This window comes from Schistocerca serialis, chromosome 3, assembly GCF_023864345.2.
Source record: "Schistocerca serialis cubense isolate TAMUIC-IGC-003099 chromosome 3, iqSchSeri2.2, whole genome shotgun sequence".
Lineage (NCBI taxonomy): Eukaryota > Metazoa > Arthropoda > Insecta > Orthoptera > Acrididae > Schistocerca > Schistocerca serialis.
Genome location: NC_064640.1, coordinates 870,547,151 through 870,570,556, shown reverse-complemented (window position 1 = coordinate 870,570,556; position 23,406 = coordinate 870,547,151).

Sequence of the window (23,406 nt, the reverse complement as noted above, 5' to 3'; positions counted from 1 at the left end):
CTTCGTGGGAAAATGTTTGCGGTTGCCAACGGGACCATGATTGTATACGGGCGGTGCATCTCTTCGTCCGAAGGAAATCGACAGTCTTTCTTCAGGTCTCCAAAAATATGGAAATCGTATGGAGAGGATCGGGACTGTACGGAGGACGTGTAAGGGCTTCCCAGCGAAGCCCTGCAGCGTAATCCAAACAACAGGCACGCCAACTTTTGGAAAGTCACGATGGCTTTTATCTTTGAGTTTAAGTGCCCGCTGCTTATAGACATTCCGGAATACTGCGCACAATTAACGCAGAGTGGTACGTGGACACTTTGCAAAAATTTTAAGCTCGCCGTCAAGTCCAAACTCCCAGGAATGTTGATGGACGATATCATTCTGTTGCAGGATAATGCCCGCCGACATGTTGTCAAGGATGTTTCGACCACACTGCAGAAGCTTCTCTGGAAAACCTTTACACGTCCTCCATACGGTCCCGATCTCTGCCCATGCGATTTCCATATTTTTGGAGGTGAAGTAAGACATTTGTGGCCCTCTATTTGCTTCGGACGAAGAGGTGCACGCCAGGGTACAATCATTGTTCCGTAGGCAATCGTAAACATTTATCAGTGAAGGCATTGACCGTCTTATCGCACAGTGGAATAAATATATTAGCAGTTACGGCGATTACTTTTGAAATAATAAAGAGCTTACTCACATTTTTCCGTCTGCCCGGTTTTCTTTGACTGCCCTTATAAATGACGAAGAGCAAATGTAAAGCGTATTTTTATGTCGTCTTGACTCCCACATAATTTGGTCAGGCAGAATTTTAGAGTGTATCAGAACTGCTGGGTTATCCCATTTCTTTCACAATTAAATAGCTATAAATAACATCCTTATCATTTCAGATACCTGTCTTTCTATTAAAATGCTTGTAATCTGGAAGAGATTACAGATTTGAATGTAGTGTTCATAATAGATTGTTCAGATTTCGTAGTAGGATGAGTAGGGTATACTAATAATATTTCGATAATCTTACCCATTTCGAGAATGAGATTTGCACTCAGCAGCGGAGTGTGCGCTGATATGAAACTTCCTGGCACATTAAAACTGTGTGCCGGACCGAGACTCGAACTCGGGACCTTTACCTTTCGCAGAAGTAAAGCTGTGAAGACGGGGCGTGAGTCGTGCTTTGGTAGCTCACTTGCTAGCTGGCACGGTAGCTCAGCGTGTTCGGTCAGAGAGCCGGTTGGCATCTGTAATAAAAAAACTGAGTGGAAAGATCAACCACCGAACTTGTACAGGATGTCTTGCGAAGTCTGCAACGATCAATAACGAACAGAATGAAAAAAAAAAAAAAAAAAAACTTGGTAGAGCACTTGCCCGCGAAAGGCAAAGGTCCCGAGTTCGAGTCTAGGCCCGGGACACAATTTTAATCTGCCAGGAAGTTTCATATCAGCGCACACTCCGCTACAGAGTGAAAATCTCATTCTGGAAACATCCCCCAGGCTGTGGCTAAGCCATGTCTCCACAGTATCCTTTCATTCAGGAGTACTAGTTCTGCAAGGTTCGCAGGAGAGCTTCTGTAAAGTTTGGAAGGTAGGAGACGAGGTACTGGCAGAAGTAAAGCTGTGAAGACGGGGCGTGTGTCGCGCTTGGGTAGCTCAGCTGGCAGAGCACTTGCCCGCGAAAGGCAACGGTACCGAGTTCGAGTCTCGGTCCGGCACACTGTTTTAATCTGCCAGGAAGTCTCTTACCCATTTCAAATTTTGTAACAAAATTAATGCATCACATTCGTGACTGTGCACTGGTGATCTCGCTACTGAGCGCACAAGTCCAAACTCATTACCAACACCATGCATTAATATACAAGCAGGGACAAAGACGTGATGCAAAGCATTTAAGCTGTCCAGCAACCTCCTTATTCAGTGAAACGTCAGTCTTTCCAGCACCTGCAGACAACCTCGTAACAACAGCACAATGATCATCAGCAATGTTATGCTGATGGCTCTCCTCCCCGCCATATTTTGTTATTATCGCTTCATTACTTTTGTTATCGTGTGGCAGAATCAGCAATTATTCGAAATTTCATTTCTAGTGTTACAACAAATATTCCGATGAAAATCTAAAATTTCGTAGTCTTCGTGAGATGAGGTTCTGGACGTATTTCGCCTGATTGCCGTTTAAAGGGGCGAGGAGCCGTCACCTTGCCTCCACACTATTCTGGCTGGACCTGGAACAAATTTTCCCACAGTAGCTCATTAATTTGGAGAAGGAAATTATGAGGTTTAATCTTACTTCGTCAAAAGCACCTCGGAGTTGTCGTCTTGCGAAATCACTTTCTCTCGCAGTGCCTGTAGTGGCTCTTAATGAATATCTTGCATAGCTCTTCACGATAGGAGCGCTACCAAATAAGCGACAGCTATTCTGCAGGTACATTCTGTCAGTTTAGAGTGAGTTACGGCACTGATTATGGCACCAGGCTCATGGTCTGTAAGAACGGGACTCTAATTCCTCTCCAGCTGTACTGATTAAGTTTTCGTGGCTTCGCTGAATACGAATGCCGCGATGGTTCCGCTGAAAAGGCCTAGCCAGTTTCGTTTCCCTTCCTTGTCCCGTCCAAGCATGAACTCCGTCTCTAAGAATCCCATTGAACTCGAGACGTTGAATCTTATTTTCTTCCTCGCCTATGATCTCCCAACTTCTCCAAGATAATCGTGTGATATCTCTCCAGCCTGAAAACATTAACATATTAGTAGCCATGACTGAAAGAATTTTTTTCAAATTTTGAAGTATTCCGTGAACTTCGCCGGTGGCGAAGATCTCACATACGCCACAAATTTTATTTCATTGACAACCATTTTCGGTTTGTTGAATGGTGTAAAGAACAACAGTGAAATAAAAGGCAGGCTCCCAACTCTATAATGTCCCTACTCTGCTTACAACTTCTCTGCTAATAACTGGAATACATAATAGGGAATCTTGTGTAGTCTCCAGCGGATTAGAGATTTGCTGCAACGTAACTATATTGTAACATCTTTGCAGCGCCCAGGGACCATATATTTTTCCAACACTTCGTATGTTCATAAAATACGTGACCTTTACAGTAGCAACTTACCTTTAAGATAGTCAGTTATTTTGTATTTGGTGCAGTGTCGTGCTGAATCTCTGCAAAGAATTCAGTATTTATCCCATGAAAGGAATACGTCCTATGATGCTAATGGTGATCATTCACGGAGTAAATATGTTTGAGACTTCCGCAATCAAAATTTGTGGTGGACTGTAGTAGTGTTTTCAAACTCAAATTCAGATTGTTTCTTTTTGGCAACAGGGGAGTTCTTGAACAGCAATAAACAATTGCAAACCTTTATTCGGTTATTTATGCTGATTCAGCTAAGCTGTTCACATAAAATATTTCCAGGACAGTTTAGGGTAATGTAATTCTGTTTTAATTCAGATGAGCTGTAAGGGAGTTTTCATTGAACGTTGCACATTCTTGTGTCATAGCTGTGTTAATTACACATACAGAGGTACTAACTTCGCTTTTTCAAATGGAACTGCAGTAATTTCTCACGCTACAATCGTAGATCTCAAAGATACGAATTACGTCGCGCCTCTCTCACTCCAAAATAGTTTTGTGTTATTTAATATTTTTGTTTAAAGCCGGTACGAGACACAATTTTGTTAGGATCGACACACCGTATGAATGCAAACGTCATGAAATCAAAGAATGATTCCCCAGTTAACTATGGTAACAGTTTTGCTCGCGTTTCTGGCAGAGCGTTTAAACAAAGGTGAATACCACAAATTGAATGGGATTATAAAGCAGGAAATTATTATACAGGGTGAATATTAACAAAACCGCAAACTGCAGGGATGCATTCCTGACTGGAAGCGGAGGAAGAAAGGCGTGATGAACATGTGTCCGGAAATGGACGGTGTGCGTGCAACGACAACAAATCGTCCCAGAACATAGTACAGAGCTGCATCACAGATATACAAAGCGGCCTCCATGGGATTGCACGTGATAGGGAAGATAGCGCTTGGCATGCAGGATACACATACCGGTACGTGGATTACACCATGTTCGCCAACCCCTTGCCTGGAGCTTGTGCTAGGGTTCGTCTCTATACCCTGTAGAACCCGATTATCCAGATCTGTTGTACGCACAGTCCGCTGCCTCCCTGCACGTTCGTCTGTCTAAAAGGACCCACGATCACACAAACGCCCATAACAGGCTGAAATGTTGTGTAATGAATTTGGTTTCTGTGAGGGTACTTCTTTGGTACAGCCGTGCTGCCTCTCGACTGTTTCCATCTGCCTAGCCGTACATAAACACCATTTCGGCTTGTTCCCGACATGAACACCGGACCATTCTGCTGCTTGTAAAGTGCGCGTCATTTATGACGGCGGCCGAGTTTAGGTTCGTTCTGCGCATCTGACGTCACAAATGACAGTCAGCAAATGAACAGAGAACGACGTTGCCAGAGCTCGATTGCAGTGCAGAGCACGGACGAGTGTCTTCAGTTTTAGAAACGTTCAGTCATAAATAAAGTAACTGAACGAAAACAATGTCTTGATAGCAGAATTTCTTTTATAGAAAGTTTGAAAAAAAGCATTCTTTATACCAATTGCTTCATATTCTATTAATTAATTAAACCAAACAAGCAATAAGCCTCCTAATTCAGGCGATAGCAAGGAAAGGTGATTGTATCATTCTCACTAACCGCTTTTTCGCAATGAAGAACAACGGTAATTGTTTATTTCCTTTTGTATTTCGACGAAACGTGAAAAATTCATAGTCATACCGACAGTGTTTGTCGGTATTTTGCGTCCTAGTTTAAAGTCCTCCAGGAAGTATGTTGAACCTCTACCTGTGTTAGTGTAATGGTTAAAGTGTCTGGCTACTAAGCGAAAATTTCCAAGTTCTAACCTTGTTCAGTGCTCAATATTTTCTTTATTTAAAAATAATATCGAAGTGTCTTACTTCATGAATTTTATTCGTTTGAATGTAATTTTTTGAAATTTCTAGTGGCAACTGAAATCAACCATACGGAAAGTATACACAATGGACTTTTACCTCTGCAAACTGTTCAAAATTTCTTGCATTGGTTTACAACATCTAATGCTGCACAATAACTGCGTTGAACATCGAAACAAAATTAAGTCATTTATGGGGGGAAGAAATCAGTCAAGAAGATGTGTAAAAATCAAATTTTTGGGCCAAATAGTTTTTGTGAAATCGAATGATAAGTGTGTCAAAGCAGTCGGAACACAATATGTCTGCACAGGCGAGCAGTGCAGTGATGACAAAATCGCGCACAGCGCGGAATGTGCGGAGCACGTCTCTGTAGCAGCGAAAGGGTTAATGCGGCCGTGGTGGCTTTACTTAATAAACTGCGCGCTCCCCCCCCCCCCCCCCTAAACGTAATTTTGCTTGGCGCGTGCAACTGGCAACGCAGCAATCTCCCGCGTTTGGGCGGGCATGCGCGAACCGCCAAGATAAAATCATTGAACTATAGTACGCTGGGGCAATCACACAGCCTGCACCACACACGGCATGCGGTCATAGGAATTGTCATTTGTCAGCGCCGTCTACCGTGGCAACGATGCAGTTCTGGAAACATGTGCATAGAACTTTTTCCCTCCATTTCCAATGAGAATCACTCCCTGCACCTTGTCGGCTTTGTTAACGTTCACCCTCTATAAAGACTGTCACTTTATATCTCTGCGCGAACAACAAAATTAACATGACTTTAATTTCGAAATACACACTTGCAAACTTAAAATATCAGCAGCAGCACCAAAAATGAAAGAACAACAAAAACAAAAGAAAGTAGTCAAAAATACATAAAATTCCATTTATGGCATTAAATGTTACGAATGCCCGCTGTATATTGCAGTAAACATTTGCAGTCGCTAGTGCAAGGACTACAGGAGATACTGAAAAATTTCCTTTGCACATACTGCAAGACTGCGATGTTTTATATTCTCTTCGGTTGTTGTAACGTATGCGTATTCGTATTTGGGCATACGGTAGAGTAAAATCTGGTGGGTACAATCAGGCGAATGTGCAGGTCAAATCGGTCAAATGTGCAGGCCAAATGACAACGCCTTCACGTTCTTACCAGGGCCCGGGAAAGAGCTGGGTGAGCGCTTTTCTATCAACAAGTGAGTCGTGACCTGCTCACCGATCGTACTGCTACCACATCCACCAAGTGATACTTCCTCTAGGAGAGCCGATAGCACTTCGGTAAGAAGTTATTGTGTATGTTAAGGTCTCTTCAATCAAGTAAGCCCGAATCACATACCGTCCAATAATCCCACACCAAAAGTCCCACTCCACTGCCTCTCTCAGCCAGTACGGATTTTAAGCGACCCAATGAAACATATTTCCTAAATTCAGTTTTAGGTGATTCGCACTTACTGGGTTCTGTGAAGAATTGTGATGATGTCGCATCACAACTCCATCTACACTCCTGGAAATTGAAATAAGAACACCGTGAATTCATTGTCCCAGGAAGTGGAAACTTTATTGACACATTCCTGGGGTCAGATACATCACATGATCACACTGACAGACCCACAGGCACATAGACACAGGCAACAGAGCATGCACAATGTCGGCACTAGTACAGTGTATATCCACCTTTCGCAGCAATGCAGGCTGCTATTCTCCCATGGAGACGATCGTAGAGATGCTGGATGTAGTCCTGTGGAACGGCTTGCCATGCCATTTCCACCTGGCGCCTCAGTTGGACTAGCGTTCGTGCTGGACGTGCAGACCGCGTGAGACGACGCTTCATCCAGTCCCAAACATGCTCAATGGGGGACAGATCCGGAGATCTTGCTGGCCAGGGTAGTTGACTTACACCTTCCAGAGCACGTTGGGTGGCACGGGATACATGCGGACGTGCATTGTCCTGTTGGAACAGCAAGTTCCCTTGCCGGTCTAGGAATGGTAGAACGATGGGTTCGATGACGGTTTGGATGTACCGTGCACTATTCAGTGTCCCCTCGACGATCACCAGTGGTGTACGGCCAGTGTAGGAGATCGCTCCCCACACCATGATGCCGGGTGTTGGCCCTGTGTGCCTCGGTCGTATGCAGTCCTGATTGTGGCGCTCACCTGCACGGCGCCAAACACGCATACGACCATCATTGGCACCAAGGCAGAAGCGACTCTCATCGCTGAAGACGACACGTCTCCATTCGTCCCTCCATTCACGCCTGTCGCGACACCACTGGAGGCGGGCTGGACGATGTTGGGGCGTGAGCGGAAGACGGCCTAACAGTGTGCGGGACCGTAGCCCAGCTTCATGGAGACGGTTGCGAATGGTCCTCGCCGATACCCCAGGAGCAACAGTGTCCCTAATTTGCTGGGAAGTGGCGGTGCGGTCCCCTACGGCACTGCGTAGGATCCTACGGTCTTGGCGTGCATCCGTGCGTCGCTGCGGTACGGTCCCAGGTCGACGGGCACGTGCACCTTCCGCCGACCACTGGCGACAACATCGATGTACTGTGGAGACCTCACGCCCCACGTGTTGAGCAATTCGGCGGTACGTCCACCCGGCCTCCCGCATGCCCACTATACGCCCTCGCTCAAAGTCCGTCAACTGCACATACGGTTCACGTCCACGCTGTCGCGGCATGCTACCAGTGTTAAAGACTGCGATGGAGCTCCGTATGCCACGGCAAACTGGCTGACACTGACGGCGGCGGTGCACAAATGCTGCGCAGCTAGCGCCATTCGACGGCCAACACCGCGGTTCCTGGTGTGTCCGCTGCGCCGTGCGTGTGATCATTGCTTGTACAGCCCTCTCGCAGTGTCCGGAGCAAGTATGGTGGGTCTGACACACCGGTGTCAATGTGTTCTTTTTTCCATTTCCAGGATTGTATCTGCTGCAATGCCGTTGGTTATCTCTCGGGATAGTGATGCATGATACGGAAGGAATCTGTTAGCATGCTGAATGCGAACAATTCTGAATTTATTTTTCCAGAAATATTTCCCGTTTCTCTGTGAATACCATGTTGACTATTGTGTATTGTGCATTGAATCGGATACCTAGAAACGACAGAGAGGAGTCGTCCCGCCGTAGTCCTCAGTGGTTCACAACCCCATAACAGGCCACAGCAGTCCATCCATCTCACCGCCACACCACACAGAACCCAGGGTTATTGTGCAGTTCGGCCCCCAGTGAACGCCCCCCCCCCCCCCCCCGGTTCCAGATAAGTGTAACCTCAAGTGTTTGCATCGTAGAGTAATGATGGTGTACGTGGAGACAGTGTTTGCGCAGCAATCGCCGACATAGTGTAACTGAGGCGTAATAAGGAGAACCAGCCCGCATTCGCGGAGGTAGATCGAAAACCGCCTTAAAAACCACCCACAGGCTGGCCGGCACACCGGACCTCGGCACTAAACCGCCGAGCGGATTCGTGCCGGGGACCGGCACGCCTTCCCGCTCGGGAAACAGCGCGTTAGACCGCGCGGCTAGACGGGCGGGCTTGTTGACTACTGCGTTTGGGTTAAAAAACAAAATTGTGTTTTGCTAAAGGCGGACCCTATCCAAAAACATACGTATTGTTCACTATTAGTAACATATGTCAGAACAACTGTTTCGCTCGCCCGATCATTTGCAACTTTTCCCTCTCTGTATAGCACTTCCCCGACCACCAAGTAACAGTTTATTTTATTTTATTTATTTATTTATTTTTTGCACACTTACTGTGTTTTATTTCTTTTCAGATGCTTTCTGCAAAGATGCCTTCCTTCGTGCATCTCAACAGTTATCTTCGCGTTGTTTCGACATTCTATATTGAGAAGTGGAATATCTATTTTATCTTGGTTTGTGACCAACAGTTTTATCTAAAATTTATTTTATTTATCGTATGGCACATAAGGTATTACAAAAAAAATACTCATTTAAAACATAAATTTTATATGCAAGGACTAGTTGCCACTCAAGTTCATTAAAGGCGCGTGGGTGTTAGAATGAAGAACTCCACTGGATCAACAGTGTGTGGCCTCAGCTCACATTCTTCGATGAGGTGTCAGATGTATTGTCCTGAATTTCATGTTGTTTATAATTGTCGGTGTGACGAGGGAATTCAGAATCACTGGTCACGTAGATAGTAACAGAGGGCGCTGACCAGTAAGTTACCGAAGGGATCTGTTATTGTTCCCACTTCCTTCAATATCTCAGAGCTACCTAATACTGCTGCAAGGAAATTTGGGTATGTCGATGACAAACTTCAGCTACATAATGTATAAACTGTGACATCACTTACAAGGGAACCTCCCCATCGCACCCCCTCAGATTTAGTTATAAGTTGGCACAGTGGATAGGCCTTGAAAAACTGAACACAGATCAATCGAAAAAACAGGAAGAAGTTGTGTGGAACTATGAAAAAATAAGTAAAATATACAAACTGAGTAGCCCAAGCGAAGATAGATAACATCAAGGATGATCAGAACTCTGGAGCGCCGTGATCCCGTGGTCAGCGTGAGCGGCTGCGGAACGAGAGGTCCTTGGTTCAAGTCTCCCCTCAAGTGAAAGGTTTTTCTTTATTTTCACAAAGTTATGATCTGTCCATTCGTTCATTGACGTCTGTGTTCACTGTAATAAGTTTAGTGTCTGTGTTTTGCGACCGCACCGCAAAACCGTGCGATTAGTAGACGAAAGGACGTACCTCTCTAATGGGAACCGAAAACATTTGATCGCAATGTCATAGGTCAACCGATTCCTCCACAGGAAAACACGTCTGATATATTCTATACGACACTGGTGAGGGCATGTGCGTCACATGACAGGAATATGTTGTCGACCCACCTAACTTGCACACTTGGCGAATGGGTAAAAAGATTCTTCTACATTGCCCGATTTAGGTTTTCTTGTGGATGTGAGAATTACTCCCAAAAAAGTGATGAAAACATAAGAGTTTGTCACATAAACTGCAACAAATGAATCCAACAGTTTCACAGTCGCACACTTTTCCCTGTGCTCTGTCAAAACATATGTTTTTAACGTTTTCAAATTTTTCCGTGTGTAGATCGTCAAATCCTGCATATGACCAAGCAAATCTGAACATGTCCTGGAATTTTGGAGAGCGAAGTTGATTATGTGTGAGTGCCTGAACTTTGATAATTGTCTGAAAATAAAAAATAAAATTTTACGCTCGAAGGAAGATGTGAACCAAGGACCTCTCGCTCCGCAGCTGCTCACGCTAACCACAGGACCACGGCGCTACTGGGATCAGATTATCCTTGATGTTGCCTATCTTGGCAAGGACTACTCAGTTTGTATATTTTGCTTATTTTTTTCATAGTTCCACACAACTTCTTCCTGTTTTCTCGATTGATCTGTGTTCAGTTTTTCAAGGCCTATCCATTGTGCCAACTTATAACTAAATCTGAGGGGGTTGCGATGGGGAGGTTCCCTTGTTAGAATGATAATCCTAGAGTATGGCAGCGAAACATTTCCCAGCCGTTCGCATCGCTTAGTGGTCTTGCAGTATTAGGCACAAAGAGTTTTTTGCGCTTTAACATTTTAAAATATAAATAAAACCAAAAACCCAACACGGTCCGGACACTCTGACCTCCATCCGCTCTATGAGGCAAAAACGTGACTCATCGGATTAAGCTACACAACGTGAGTTAGCATTTGTCTAGTTTCTAAATGTTGTTGTTCTGCATACTTTTGCTGGAGCAAGTAAATGTTAATGTTTTGATGTCGTAAGGGTCAAAAGCCTTGCAATAGTGGTAACACCGGTTCCCGTCAGATCACCCAAGTTAAGAGGTGTTGTGCTTGGCTAGGACTCGGAGGGGTGAGCATCCAGGTCTACCGAGCGCTGTTGGCAAGCGGGATGCACTCAGCCCGTATGACGCCAAATGAGGAGCTACTTGAGGGAGAAGTAACGACTCCAGTTACGAAATCTGACAAAGGCAGGGAAAGCCGTGTGCAGACCATATGTCTCTCCATATCCGCATCAAGACAGGCATATCGGCTGAGGAAATCGCGGCGGGCGATCAGTACCGCGCGCCTTCCAAGGCCTTTTCGGACGCAGTTGGGTTTTTGGTTTTATTTATATTTTAAAATGTTAAAGCGTCACTTCTCCTGTTCTCTCAGTTCCCTCTGCTGTGTGTATTTTACCACTTAAACTTGATGAAGAACTTCGATTATCAATTTTGCGGAGGCTCTTAAAGAATACGACTACTACAGTCGGTAATTCCCTAGTGCTCAGACTTAATCATAATTTTCTGTAAGACTGACGGTGCTTCATACCCTCGTATTTGCTGTTCACTATTGTGTACTAGAACATCACGCAACGACGACGTTCCGTCTAGTGCGATCCATTTATGATGAATGGGTGTTCTTATTCCACAACACGAGACTCTGCTGATGTTTAGCGTCAATGAACGTTAACTAAATTTCGTCCGCATGTCCGTTACACCCACACATAGCCCAGATCTCGCTGAGAGAAATACTACCTCGTGTGATCAGGGCCACTGAATTCCAAGTGCAGTTGCGATTTGTCATAGAATGGATGGATACAGATTTTCGGAATAAATAAACGGGCCGCAGATGCTTCAAAATATTCAAGTCGGCTGAGAAAAGACGCCATAAGTTTATGAAACAACGCAGAAAGAGCAAATACTACGAAATGAAGCGTTGTCATCTTGGAAACGCCTTTTCTGCTGTGGTGTGGGCTGCAGATTCGTGATATTCGTATCCTTCAATGATGATCTGTGATAAGGAACTATTTTGGAATATTTTGATTACCATGAGGCAGAGACTAATCTTAGAACTTTATAAAAAGCAACTCGAACTAAGCATTTTATTAATTTCACAAGTGTTGATAATACGCAATGATAAGGGGAGGCGTCGACCATCATCAGTTAGTAGAAACTGCCCCAGTATCCATTTGTGAAGACCATGAAAAAAACAAATCAGGATGACCGAATGAGATAAACAAGTCTGAACTCTCAATTTAGACGTCCTGTTCGTTCCATGGATCCATACTGAGAATATTCTTGAAGAGGAGAAAAATGTCGAAAACAGTTACTACAGAACATATACAGGATGTTTCCTTAAGAACGTGCAAAAATTTAACAGAACACAGAGGATGATCCACCGAACAATTTGAGGTAGGAATCCTGAGGTCTGAGACGCCAGCTTGAGGAGATAATAGGAATAAAATCACATTACTGTGTACTTCTTTATTTACATTAGTTACAGTTAATTTCAAAGATCATTATTAACTCAATGTACGTACCATTTGTAATGTATCTTACAAAATGTACTGAAACTGACGGCCATTAACCTCAGTGCAAGCATGACATCCGCGAACAAGATCCTGACGCACCCTGACAAATATCCCTGGTGTGTTTCGAATCACACCACAGGCAGCTGCAATTCTGGCAGCTAATTTCACACCCGTAAACACTGGGGTCTCATACAGACGTGACTTTAGATATCCCACTGCACGAACCTCGAGTACAGGTGGACATTCACACAGCCAGGTAGACTTCCCAGTAATCAGGCCTATTCTCCATGTTTCCTTGCAGGAAATAAAGAGTGTTCGTGTAAATAAACAGCACAGTACGTATTAGCTTGTACGCATATTAGTTGTAAATAATCTGGAGAACAGTAATGATAGACACAGCGGTAGACACGTTTACATCAAGATCTCCTTAAGCTGGATTCTCCGACCTCGTGTTCCCTACCTCAAATTGTACAGTGCAGCATTCTCTACGTCACGCTGTCACGGAAACACCATGTCTATTTCCCAAGAATTAATAGGCCTTGATTTAGCTTAAATTTGACACATCTTCACCGTAGTTGTTTTCGTGGGTATGAAACTGCACTTGAGAGCTTAAAATGCATGTAAGTCGAATATTACGCAGCTCTCACGTAATGTGATTTGGTTCTTGCAAATAATTTGTTTTAGGAACTGGAGTTGGCTGCCAATACATCCTTCTCGTTTCTCTTAACCTGTAATTTATTGATACCTAAAATTCTTTTGGTTGTACCAAGCTGAATATAGTGTTCACTATCAGTGTCGTGTATGACTTCTCGCTATACCAGTTATAGGAGGGCGTGCTGAAAAGTAATGCCTCCGAATTTTTTGAGTGAAAATTTTTTAAAGCTTCTTAAGTAAGACAAAGTTATTAATGTTCTACATCTTTATTCTTCAACTCAACATGTTTGTGGCCCTCTTCCGTTAGGGGGCTCCGAATTGCAGCGTCTATCATGTCGGTATGTAATGTACCTATGCCGGTGCGTGAGAAACAGCGGGCTGTACTCGGGTATCGAATTCGAAGAATTCGTCCGCACATGGAGCGCCCTCTACTTCAGCATGCCAGACCACACACGAGCGCTGCAACATCTGAAACAATCCGGCGGCTTCGGTTCACTGTCATCGATCATCCTTTATACAGTGCCGACTTCGCTCCATCCGATTTTGATCTGTTTCCGAAACTTCACTTCACTGTGATAATCATGAAGTGGTGCGGGCAGAGGCGAGATTGTGGCTCCGCCAACAAAGTCTACAGTGACGGTATCAACAAACAGGTCTCTCATTGGGAGAAACATGTTGGTCGCCAGGGTTACTAAGTTGAGAAATAAATATGTAGACATGAAAAATTAAGATGTACAATATGAATAACGTTTGTTTTGTGTTAAAAGCTTTAAGAGTTTTCACATAAAAAATTCGGAGGAATTGCTTTTGAGCAGGTCCTTGTGTTATCCCCGCAAGAGACCTGTTTTCTCTTATGCAGCTCTTCAACTGTTTACCTGTGACTCTGATATCGGATCTTGTACTATGGAGTGGTTTTGCTTGAAACTTTTCTGTAATAGATTCTTCTTTAGCCTATGGTGACTCTGCTCCTACTTGCTTATCATTGCCTGTGCCTTTGTCTGCTCTCTCGGAATTTGTACTGTGCTGCTGTAACAGACTTGTGGTAGTACAAACAAAAATTAAGTATCTGTGCAGATAATAACAAGACTCTGCAAAGAGAAACGCTTTCACGAAGATAACTTACATGCTTAAAATCGTTCGGTCAGTTGCTAAGTATCAACTCACCCGCACAAGTCGAATTAATTTTGTATTTTCCGACAAACAAATTCTATTTTAAAATTGTGTAGCAGCCACGCGTCGCATACAGATTTCAGTTGTTGACATGTTTCACTCGACAGACGCGAGCGTCTTCAGGAATTTACTAGCCGAGTGCCACACGTTAAATATATCCGGCTGTGTATAGCGCCGCTGTCACACATAAAAAACATTTTTATGCATCACGCCAGCGCTACACACAGCCAGATGTATTTATACTGCCTACTAAATTTCTGAAGTTGCTCGTGTTTGTCGAGTGAAACATTTCAATAGAAGAAAGTTGTATGCCACTTGTGGCTCCACAGTTTTAATTTTGTCCACTCCAGGCGACGCTTGCGCTCACTGCCAGGCTACGCCTGCGCTCACTATATTCTACTTTCTAGAATACTACAAATTTACGGCAATAGTAATTCGCAGAGCGGCGTTGAAGACGTACTAAATAATTTTATGGCACCACCAAGACCAATAAATTTTGCTCATCACTTATTATGTGAAATGCCAAAAAAAATGTTTTTCGGTTCTCAGCAGTGAACTACCAATGTTCGGAAAAAAGAGTTATGAGTAGAGATAAAGTGGATTAGCTTAATCTGATCCCGTTTCACGTTAGTCCGTTAAGGAAATTCTGTTGCCAAGAGTGGGTCTCCGAGTTACTCATCCAAGTAGAAACGGCCGTTGTCGTGACGAGTAATACCGCAAACTAAGTCTTCGAAAAATCGAAGCAATCGTTGAGATTCGTGTGTGTTTCTGTTTGTGTTGTTAAGGGGTGTAGGACGTCAAATGGGCCGACTTGGAGCAGGAGAAACATGACAGGACATTTTAATTTCCAGTGTCTATACTTTTACAAATAAATTCATACAACTTTGTCAGCATCACCAGGAAGGATTCAGGATTCACACTCATTGCAGTGGAATTTCGAAAACATAACAAAATAATTTTTTTTACGTACGAAATTTCATCATTTATTCACTTACTAATGGCTGCATTTGTTGCTATAGGTACACTTTTCTTCATAAGTTAAAGAGATTCTTCGATGAATTTTGCACGGCATACATACCATACTCAAAGGTGTATGAAACTCTAGAATTTATTTAATTTCTGAAAAAACGAATGAGCTGTTATATTTTAAACTTCATGTTTAGAAAAAAACACAAATTTTATACTTAATTACCTCAGTTTTTACCACAGTTTTTAATAGATTTGGAAAATTCTAGAGTTTCAGACACCTTTATATATGGTTTGTATGCTGTGCGAAATTCATCGAAGAGTCTCTCTTGCTTGCGAAGAAAAGTGTACCTATAGCAACAAATACTGCCATTAGTAAGTGAAAAAAATGATGAAATTTCACATGTAAAAGAAATTTATTTTGTTATTTTTTCGAACTTCCACTGTTATGAGTGTGAATTTGGAACCCTCCCTGGTCATGCTGACAAAGTTTTATGAATTTCTTTGGAAAAGCGTAGACAGTAGGTATTAAAATGTCCTGTGGTGCCTCTCCTGCTTCAAGTCGGCCCGTTTGACGTCCTACGCCCCTTAAGAGGAGAATAAAAAACAAATTCTGGTCTCGCATTTGACATGTGTTTCTCAGGTAAAAATGCAGTTTTTATTTTTGATCTTTCGTAACTTAGCAGTCTTTTTGTTCAATTCACTTCGTCTAACGTTTACAGTATGTGAATTCCATCTATCAAGTGCGATTCTAGAAGGTCTGCAAAATTACCATCGTAAGTTTTGTAACCTCTCCAATGATGTTTTGTCACGAATAAGTTCTTTATGTGTGGGAATTGGAAAAAACCACCTGGACTCTTAAAAAACAATGCAAACACGGCTGAGAAATTTGTTTTCACATTTGCTTACGGTCAACATTTAATAAATATTGAATTAATCTTGCACAAAGCTTTCTCATAGTTAATCATTCGTGTAAAATGTAGCGTACTCTGCCCTCTGATATAACTATGGTGACAGATATTTCATAAATTATGAATCGTTCAGTTAAATATTGGGCAGATTCTAGATGATAGCAGTTTTGGGACGTCCTTCAGGTGGATCATTTCCAAGAAAACTACTGCCAAATTTTAATTCAGCGAACCATTTGTCATCTGCTGAAAATGAAAGAGTAGGAAGTCAGTAAAGCATCTGTTTATTTTGACTTAGGCATCCTTAAAAATCCCTTTAGGTACTAACCTTGCATCAGATGGGTGTAAGCAGGAATATTTCGTGACGTATTATGAGCAATACGAATTTGATTGAAACTGTACGTGTTTCAATAATAGTAACTGTTACTACAATATTTTCATCTAAAGTGTAGAGTACTGCAAGAAGAATGAATAGATTTCAAGTTTTCATCATAAAAATACTGCATATTGTAAAAATATATCACACATAGTAGTTGATAGTGCGTATTTGGTAGAAGTTCGAAACAGTTTTATGTGGTGATCTTAAAATATATGGATCTACTGTAAAGTAAATTGCTGCAGCGCGTCAACAAAAAGCTTGTTTGTCACAAAGAAATTTGCCAGCACTATGAAAAATTTGTTGAATGTTACTTTGTAAATGTACGAGCACTGTTCGCACACAGTCGCCAGATGAAGACATTGAAGAAATTCGTGAAATGTTTGTTAGTCTTATCTGTCAATGCATCTAGACTTGCATAACTTTATTTTTCATTTGTCGTGTGTATAAATCTACAAATCCAGCGCAGTATAAGTGAAATCATTCCGAAAAACTGATCAGCAGGTGAAGGGTGAAAGATCTTGCTCCTCGTCTATGCCTCTAAGTTCGTTAGACCACGGTATGATTTCAGAGGCGAGGTTCTGTTCAATAACTGAAACACTACACTCGCGCCACTGCTGGGTCATTAACGTGGAAACCAATAAACACTGACTTGAGGAGAAATGATTATAAATTTTGTTGTCATTGTGCTCATGTAAAATGCGTAAATCCACAACATGCATAAAATTTTGTACATTCTTCAGTCAGTGCATGTATAATTTCTACCTTTGATCGAAATGTAATAAAAAATGCTTCTCCTTCTTACATTTTTTTTCTGTGTACATCATTTATTTCGTATTTTCCATATTTTCATGTTTTTTTCGAAATTATAGCGATGTTGAAAAGTCCAGTTTTACCCGCAATGAAAATATGCGGAATAAATGGCTGTTTCTGAAGACGTACTGATGCTGTGTATTCCTAATTAATATGTGCTTGTAAAAAATTTTTCTCAGCACCATCTAACTTCTGTTTTAGCAGGTCTACCACTCCATATGTTTCGCTGCAAGTGGTTCAAATGGCTCTAAGCGCTAAGGGACTTAATATCTGAGGTCATCAGTCCCCTAGACTTAGAACTGCTTTAACCTAACTTGCCTAAGAACATCACACACATCCATGCCCGAGGCAGGATTCGAACCTGCCACCGTAGCAGCAGCGCGGTTCTGGACTGAAGCGCCTAGAACCGCTCGGCCACAGCGGCCGTTTGTTTCACTGCAGAATATGGACTCGACACGGAGGCTGTGATTTAGCCTCTCCTAGGCTTTGTCTGTGAATTATAGTGCCTGAGACATAGCCTAAAAGAGGTTAGGTCCAGGCCTCCAGTTTCGACAAAACTGAAAATGAGGATGATCGAAATCTACATGGCTGAAGAAGCATTATTTTCCGGTGGATCAGAGTATCGGACGATGAAATAACTGTTCCGCAAGAAGCTTGATTATATCTGCGTGTGACAACATCAAGATCATCTAAACCATCGCCACAGTGACGAAGTCTAGAATGAACCGACATGCTAGACAACGGCCAGTGACAAAAACAAGGTTCCTTCATCCGAATTCTCTCGCTTCCTAGGTAAGCATACTATCATCATTTGTGTATTAGGATAGAATGCACCAAACTCTTGGATATACAGTTTGATGAAAACTTGAACGGGAAGAAGAATATTACTGAGTTCGCAAACAATTAATTTCAGCTATTTTTGTTTTTAGCATACTTGCTAGTACTGTAAATAAAGGAATCAACTTCTTGACATATTTTGCTTAGTTCCACTCAGTTATGTCTTACGGAATAATTTTCTTGGGTAACTCATCACGTAGAAAGGAAGTATTGACTGCACAACAGGGAGCAGTAAGTACCGGGTGATCAAAAAGTCAGTATAAATTTGAAGACCTATTAAACCACGGAGTAATGTAGATATAGAAGTCAATATTGACACACATGCTTGGAATGACATGGGGTTTTATTAGAACCACCCCATATTGCTAGATGCGTGAAAGATCTCTTGTGCGCGTCGTTTGGTGATGATCGTGTGCTCAGCCGCCACTTTCGTCATGCTTGGCCTCCCACGTCCCCAGACCTCAGTCCGTGCGATTATTGGCTTTAGGGTTACCTGAAGTCGCAAGTGTATCGTGATCGACCGACATCTCTAGGGATGCTGAAAGACAACACCCGACGCCAATGACTCACCATAACTCCGGACATGCTTTACAGTGCTGTTTACAACATTATTCGTCGACTACAGCTATTGTTGAGGAATGATGGTGGACATATTGAGCATTTTCTGTAAAGAACATCATCTTTGCTTTGTATTACTTTGTTATGCTAATTATTGCTATTCTGATCAGATGAAGAGCCATCTGTCGGACATTTTTTTAACTTTTGTATTGTTTTGGTTCTAATAAAACCCCATCTCATTCCAAGCACGTGTGTCAATTTGTACCTCTCTATCTACATTATTCCGTGATTTATTCAGTTTTCAAATTTATACTGACTTTTTGATCACCCGGTACAATATGAGCGCGTGCTAATAAGTAACGCCTCCGAATTTTTTTACGTGAAACTCTTAAAACTTTTTAAGTAAAACAAACTTTATTATTCTTCATGTCTAAATACTTATTTCTCAACATAGTCACCCTGGCGACGAACACATTTCGCCGAACGAGAGGCCAGATTGTTGATACCGTCACTGCAGTATGTTTGACTTTGTTGACGGAGCCACAACCACACCTCTGCTTGCACCGCTTCATCGCTATCAAAGTGAAGTCCTCGAACGTGTTCTTTAAGTTTTGGAAACATATGAAAATCGGGTTGGGCCAAGAGGGGACTGTTACAATGAATGCAAGTCGTCATATTGTTTTAGGTTTCGCAGCGCTCGTCTTTGATCTGGCATTGTAAAGCTGAAGGTTCAAAAAATGGCTCTTAGCACTATGTGACTTAACATCTGAGGTCATCAGTCCCCTAGAACTTAGAACTACTTAAACCTAACTAACCTAAAGCCATCACACACACCTATGCGCGAGGAAGGATTCGAACCTGCGACCGCAGCGGTAGCGCAGTTCCAGACTGAAGCGTGTAGAACCGCTCGGCCACACAGGCCGGCTCATGCTGAAGGAGAGAGTGGTCCATATGTGGACCAGCTCTTCGATTTCAAAACTCGACTATAGCACGCTGTTTCCCACATGCCGACATACTTACGTTACACACCGGCATGTTACGAATTACAATTTGGAGCCATCTAACGGCAAAGGGGCGCAAATATTTAGACATGAGGAACAAAGACGTAGAATTTATTACCGTTTGTTTTATTTAGGAAGCTTCAAGAGTTTTCACATAAAAATGCATACGAGGGCTTTATGAAAAGTAATGTCTCCGAATTTTTTATGTTTATACACTACTGACCATTAAAATTGCTACACCAAGAAGAAATGCAGATGATAAAGGGGTATTCATTGGACAAATATATTATACTAGAACTGACATGTGATTACATTATCACGCAATTTGGGTACATAGATCCTGAGAAATCTGTACCCAGAACAAACACATATGGCCATAATAACGGCCACGATACGTCTGGGCATTCAGTCAAACAGAGCTTGGATGGCGTATACAGGTACAGCTGCCCATGCAGCTTCAACACGATACCACAGTTCATCAAGAGTAGTGACTGGCGTATTGTGACGAGCCAGTTGCTCGGCCACCATTGACCAGACGTTTTCAATTGGTGAGAGATCTGGAGAATGTGCTGGCCAGTGCAGCAGTCGAACATTTTCTGTATCCAGAAAGGCCCGTACATGACCTGTAACATGCTGTCGTGCGTTATCATGCTGAAATGTAGGGTTTCGCAGCGATCGAATGAAGGTTAGAGCCACGGGTTGTAAAACATCTGAAATGTAACGTCCACTGATCAAAGTGTCGTCAATGCGAACAAGAGGTGACCGAGACGTGTAACCAATGGCACCCCATACCATCATGCCGAGTGATACGCCAGTATGGCGATGACGAATACACGCGTCTAATGTGCGTTCACCGCGATGTCGCCAAACACGGATGCGACCATCATGGTGCTATACACAGAACCTGGATTCATCCGAAAAAATGACGTGTTGCCATTCGTGCACCCAGGTTCGTCGCTAGGTACACCATCACAGGTGCTCCTGTCTGTGATGCAGCGTCAAGGGTAACCGCAGCCATGGTCTCCGAGCTGATAGTCCATGCTGCTGCAAACGTCGTCGAACTGGTCGTGCAGATGGTTGTTGTCTTGCAAACGTCCCCATCTGTTGACTCAGGGATCGAGATGTGGCTGCACGATTCGTTACAGCCATGCGGATAAGATTCCTGTCATCTCGACTGCCAGTGATACGAGGCCGTTGGGATCCAGCACAGCGTTCCGTATTACCCTCCTGAACCCACCGATTCCATATTCTGCTAACAGTCATTGGATCTCGACCAACGCGAGCAGCAATGTCGCGATACGATAAACCGCAGTCGTGATAGGCTTCAATCCGACCTTTATCAAAGTCAGAAACGTGATGGTACGCATTTCTCCTCCTTACACGAGGCATCACAATAACGTTTCACCAGGCAACGCCGATCAACTGCTGTTTGTGTATGAGAAATCGGTTTCATACTTTACTTATGTCAGCACGTTGTAGGTGTCTCCACCGGCGTCAACCTTGTGTGAATGCTCTGAAAAGCTAATCATTTGCATATCACAGCATCTTCTTCCTGTCGGTTAAATTCCGCTTCTGTAGCACGTCATCTTCGTGGTGTAGCAATTTTAATGGCCAGTAGTGTAGTATGTTTCTGTTCAGGAATAGCAGGGTCGTATTCTCATCCGACCGTCCCGGCCTAAGTTTCATTTACCTCCACGGAGACTCCGAGGCGTTGACTTCCTTCCAGTCGCGGAGCGCCGTTTACTCGGATTTTCGTGCCTAGTGTCACTGTCGCCTGTGGTCATGCTGCGTGTATGAGAACCAGTTATATTCTTCTTCTCGCTGTACGCTAATAGCGTACAATAGTTAGCACTGGAGCCAAGTAAACTTTCTCCAGACAGTGGACACTGTAGCTGAGGTGGCTACTCTGACACTTTGCCGGCAGCCGTGCGTCGCCTCAGTCGACAACAGACCAGCAGTAAATACGCTCAGCAGTCGTGGAAGCCACGGAAGCTCTAAGTGTTTATGCCAGCTACGACACCATGACCTCACCCGACATCGGTGCTTTGGGTATCGTACAGACGCAGACTTTGGAGCCTGTAGAAGAACAGAAGAGCGACGAACGGGTAGAACTCGCCTGGGAGCGGTACGGCACCTAAACAAGGTAAGTGTGTAGATAAGGTTTTGCAGTCAGAGTGCCGAGCAGCTGTAAACCCATACCCCAATCAGCAACTGCCAAGCGCTTCTGGTATTGCTCCCTTCACTGATACAAACATTGGCCAGCTTATGCAATGAATAAAAATAACCAGTGACATTGGCTCTTTACGTATATAGAGGGTGACAGGTGTATAAGTGCAGATATTTTGATCATTGATACGTTAATATGCACCTACTTCAGTGTGTTACAGTTTTTTCCCTGCGTCTAAAGTGTTACCACAAATACATGACATAATTTACTACCTGATGTTTTCTGCACGGTCGTAACTGCACCACAAAATAGACTACGCGCGTCAGTATAGACTAACCGTTTTGTTCCACTTGTCAACACTTCGACACCTGACCCGCTGCCCAGTGTAAAAATGGTTCAAATGGCTCTGAGCACTATGGGACTTAACATCTGAGGTCATCAGTCCCCTAGAACTTAGAACTACTTAAACCTAACTAACATAAGGACATCACACATATCCATGCCCGAGGCAGGATTCGAACCTGCGACCGTAGTCGTCGCGCGGTTCCAGTCTGTAGCGCCTAGAACCGCTCGACCACTCCGGCCGGCTGCCCAGTGTAAAGCAAGCATAAATGGCTTGCTGTTGCAACGTGTACTCGGAGGTGTGAACCAACCTAACAACATTCTACTCCTAATAGTTATAATTACTAGTCCGCAAATTAAGTAAATACTGATGTAATGTTGTTCAGTACACTGTCCTCGCCACGCTGGGTAGCCGTGCGGTCGAGGGCGCCTTGTTACGGTTCGCGCGGCTGCCCTGATCGGAAGTTCGAGTCCTCCCTTGGGCGTGGGTGTGTGTGTTTTCCTTAGCGTAAGTTAGTTTAGGTTAGATTAAATAGTGTGTAAGCCTAGAGACCGATGACGGCAGCAGTTTGGTCCCATAAAAAAAATAAAAAAAACACTGTCCTCAGTCACCAATAAAAATCTCTGCACCTACACCCCTAACGCCCTGTATGTGGAAGGAAGTGCGGGAGACGTTGGTAAGCTGCATCCAATGGCAATCGGATAGCTCGTGTTCACGACGAAGTCCCAGAGCAGGCAGGACGTTACGGATGTTTTATCAGTAGGACGCAAACAATTATAACTGAACTTGACTCTCCCAGAGAGTAAACCTATTCGGATAGTCCCCGGTACTTTTCGCTCCAACTGGACGCCTATATACCAAGTCATGTCATTTCGCGCCAAGGTGTAATTCGAAAAGGTAACAACAGTTTAAATCAGAAGAATTCTTGCATGCGATCGTTTCACTCTATATCGTCTTGCATGTCAGCCACATGTCGGAAAAGGTGATGGACAGAGTTACCACTACCACACGATTTGATACGTGTATGGTTCAGTTTGCCTCGCAGTTACTACCAGACTTTGTTACAATTTATAGGATGCATTGACTGGTGGAAGTATATGTCCCTTCTGTGAGAGAATGTTTTAACTGTCTCAGATGTAATCATGTAAGCAGCCAGTGCCGCTGTGACATAAGATGCGCTACCTGTGGAAGAAATCACGTTCGAGCCGACTGCCTCCCGCTCAGCCTCGGTGTGGCACACGAGGGGGTCAACAGGGTGTTCCCGAGTACCTGCGCCAGAGAAACGTTAAGGAAGTCGCTATTAGGCAAGGTGTCTGATGGAAGCCGAGACGGCTATCTCATGTAGGCCGTATGCCGAAGACGTGCTGTCCCTCCAC